Source organism: Egretta garzetta, unplaced genomic scaffold (assembly GCF_000687185.1).
Source record: "Egretta garzetta isolate BGI_Z169 unplaced genomic scaffold, ASM68718v1 scaffold66, whole genome shotgun sequence".
NCBI classification, from domain to species: Eukaryota; Metazoa; Chordata; class Aves; order Pelecaniformes; family Ardeidae; genus Egretta; species Egretta garzetta.
Window position 1 is genome coordinate 331,793 of NW_009259856.1, and position 3,942 is coordinate 335,734.

Below are 3,942 nucleotides of genomic sequence, written 5' to 3' on the forward strand. Positions count from 1 at the left end.
TCGGCAGGGCCCTGCCCTGGGCCACTTCTGTCACCGCTCATTTAGCCCGGTACCAGCTTTTCATGCTTGCCGATTGAAGCACCTCCTTTCCCTTCGGTGCCGCATCATGCCCCAGGTTTGCGAACACAAGCCCACGCGGGCGGGCTGTAAGCGCTCCGCTTTGGTTAGCTATTTTCCCAGTTGCCCAGGCGGTCACGGTCCAGCGTCTCACTGCAGGCAGCCAGGACTGGGCCAGCCGGGGAGGGACGGCATCCTCTGTCCCTTCACGAGCACCGTCTGCAATTCTTGGACGTTAAGCCAGATGTCAGTGATTTTCCATTCATTTGGTCTCTCTCCTTTCTCCCCGAGAGCCTCCACTGGCATTTTTTGCAGAGCAGAAGGTTTGCTGCTCGCCCCAGCTCCTCCTCATTTCCAAGCGCCTTTAGGTTGCAGGGTCAATACGAGGCAGAGGAAAATGCTCTCACAAAGAGTGCTAAAAACCAGGCGGTGGAAGTGTTGCTTGTATCAGCCCAGCAAGACGCTACCACAGAGGTGAAATAAATCCCCTGAAGGGCTGAGAAAGCCAGCACATGGAAAGAGACTCCTCCTGCAGCCTGCTTGATGAGAAATGAAGGGAAGTGCTCAGAGAAATCAGGCAGCCCGGGAGGGGTTATTAAAGAAAGCAGTATGAGGGACTCATTGGCTCCTGCCTGTTATTTTAACGGGCTGGCTGTGCTTGGTGCTGTTCATTGCTGAGCAGTTCATGACAGCGCACTGGGCCGTCGGCTCCGCTTGCCACTGCGCGGGCAGAGGGAGGAGGATGGAGGAGAGGGGGCACGATGGGGGAGAGAAGCCTTCCTAAGTCCTTCTGGCTGGTTTGGTGTCTGTGTTGGGCTTTTTGGGACCCGAAGCCATGGGCTTCACCTTAGCGATATTATATAGTGCATTTTTACTCAGGAAAAACCTGTTAAATATTTTCAGCGGTTGGGAAGGTGCACAAACCCGCACCCCTCCGAGCACTCGTACGCCCCGGTGCGTAGCGGCGGGCAGGCTCCGAGCAGTGCACACCGCTGCCCTTGTGTCTCTCGCTGTTGGCGCTCACATTTGCTGAAGGATTAGGCAGCTCAGAAACCTCATATCCGTTTCTGCCCGTATCGAGCAATGCACATGTCGAGGTGCTGCCTCCACCTGTGAAACAGCCGGTTTCCATACAATGGGACAGAGAAACAGGCTTCCCCATCCCTCCTCCACACTGCCCTCCTCCCGCTCTGCTTTGTACCTTCTGCCAGAAGGACGAGCTGGGTAAAGCCGAAACCTTCTCCTGGAAGAGGGGAGTCTGCTTCCCCTCTGCAGTGTTAGGAGAACAACACACAGGGAAAAAAATGGATCGCAGAAGAAGTCAGGAGAGAGTGCCCCAGCCCCCTGCTTGTCCCGGTAGCAATAGCATTCATGTGTTATTGCTGTTATTTGCCTTTTGCAACAGTTGGGTAACCGTACCAGTTAGCTTTGCAGCCGTTTGGCCGCTGGTGTTTGCTCCCTCCAGGCACAGTCCCTGGAGCCTCTCGGCTGCGCTGCCCGCCCCAGAGCAGCACGAACGCACGCAGAAAAGCTTCTCTCAAGGCTGGTGCTAAAATTTCCACCACTTGGTACTGCTTTTAACTGGGCATCCTTAGGTAACATAAAATGGCTGGAGCGCCTACAACCACCGTTCGCTCAAGTAGCCCTAAGCACGCAGCACCAAGCCAGCCCGGATCGTGCTCCCAAGATATTTAAGGCAACACGCTCCATGGCGCACGAGTAGCAAGACACTTCACTGATAATCTGGGCAGTATTTTTAAACTGGATTAGTAAAAAAACCCCATGGATTAGTAACCCATGAATAATAACGTAAGAGCTGGCACAAAGACGTACAGATGACATTGCCACATGCTGTGCCAGTCTGGGTTCCTCGGAGCGACTGAGACATTAAACCACACATTATTTTACCCTTTTGGACAAACAAATCATTGTAGAAACCCATCACAGAGCTAAGCCTGCTCCCGAGGCCTTCCCATCCTACCCCGGCTCCTCTGGCCTTGCTTGGTTTTGGTCCCTTGTCAATGCTTTCTGTCTGTTCTCTGGCCTGCAGCCCCCTGCTCTCCTTGGCAGCTGCCTCTGAGCAGTCGCTGCACTGCAGCGCACAGATGTGCCCGTCTAAACGTTAATGGCGCTCCCGTTCGCATCCCGGTGGCTGCCGGCAGCTTTTCCACCAGGTTTATCATTTATTCATTTCCCCACGAGCCCAGACGTATCCTGCACACAGGCTGCAAGTGGCTGGGCCTTCCTTCTGACAGCCGGTCTGGACTCTTCACCTACCGCTGATCCAGCTGCAGAACCCAAGCTGGAATCTCATGATTTCCTCTCGATTGGTTTCATGTCATCTAACTGATGCTTCGCATACCGAGGTATCATTCCCTGCTCCCGCTCTTTGCACCCGGGTCAGGAGGGAGCTCCGACGCAGCCCCGCAGATCCACGGGCACGGGACGGCACAGGCAGCGGCCAGGCTTTCTGCGGGTACTTTCAGGCCAGAAAATGTGGGATAAAGTCACACTCTAGAGTTACAGGCTTGTAATCTAGACCCTTCCCTCTTCCCTCATTTTTTGACATCTCACTCCATTTCAAACTGTCACTTCCTTCCTCGGAGCTAAATTCTGCCCCAGTAATTTTAGCAAAAACCAAAGCAGCAAACATTTCCTGGGGGTACTTGAAGCCACTTTCCCATCAGTGGACATTTTAAAGTGCTCTTGCATTTGTTTCCTCCAGAAAACATGCTCACAGCGTCAGCACCACAGTCAAAACCATGGGTACCTCTTTCCTTTAGCCAGCCACCAACTTCAAGGTGCCCCTTCTCACAGACAGAAACACGTTCCCTTGCGTTGCGTGGGGCCTGGGCAAGCTCATCCAGCCGAGGTGCCTTCAGCCCCCAGTCATCCTCCAATAAACCTCATGGACCAGTGCGTTCTCCCCACTGCTCAGCTATGCAAACCCTGGCAATCTGCACGAACCGTCCCTCGTGTTGGGGCTGGCCCACCTAGAGCCGGGGCTGGCCCAGCCAGAGCTGGGCTGGCCCACCTAGAGCCGGGGCTGGCCCACCTAGAGCTGGGCTGGCCCACCTAGAGCCAGAGCTGGCCCACCTAGAGCCGGAGCTGGCCCACCTAGAGCCAGAGCTGGCCCACCTAGAGCCGGAGCTGGCCAAGAGCCCTTGGGTCCAGACCACGATCTCCAGGGGCTGCAGGCTGGGCCATGTTCCTGCTCCCCATCCCTGTGCCTATCCATTCACTGACCCATTTCCAAACTGGGCGCTACGTTAGGGTCTGGCTGTTGTACGCAGGAAGGGGGGACTCACAGACAGGAGCTACACGTACACGTTATACGGACGGGCACTGGCGGGGAGGGGATGCAGGGCACCAGAAATACATGTGTTAGAAATAAAAAGCCTTTTACTTAGCTGCTTAGCCAGTACGTGGCCTTGTAACCCCTTTGGCTGCTTTATGGCCCTTCTGCACGGGCCTGTGCAAGGCTGCTGGTGCGCTGGTATCTGAGAAGGAAAGGCAGCCCCTCTCTCCCAGTTGTGCTGATGGAAGCAAGCCTGCATCCCTGGGAGATTCGGCACTGTGCATGACCCCTGAGCACGGCGGCGTGCCGCAGCCGGTGTCACGGCTTTCTGTGGCACGGCACCGCCCAGGAGTGCCACCGGCCTCTGCAGGAGATGAACACCGAGGCTTTGCTGCCGTTTCGGGAAGGTTTGAGGACCACAGTTCAGCTCAGCACTTAAGCACGTGCCCCTTGCTGGCTGCACACATGCTGAACTGCTTCACGGGACTGATCCAGAGTCCGGCTTCTGGGTTCCCGGGTCTGTCTCCTGCCGCGTTTTCCCAATCAGCTCCTTAGAGGCGTATGTTGCATGAGTGTTGTTGTATTCT

The 3,942-nt window shown here is 55.6% G+C and overlaps 1 protein-coding gene across 1 annotated transcript in view; it reads left to right on the plus strand.

The window, feature by feature from the left end:
- Window positions 1–3,942, plus strand: part of GRIK3 (glutamate ionotropic receptor kainate type subunit 3) — a 53,176-nt gene that overhangs the window by 3,525 nt on the left and 45,709 nt on the right. The gene's annotated exons all lie outside the window — the stretch shown is intronic.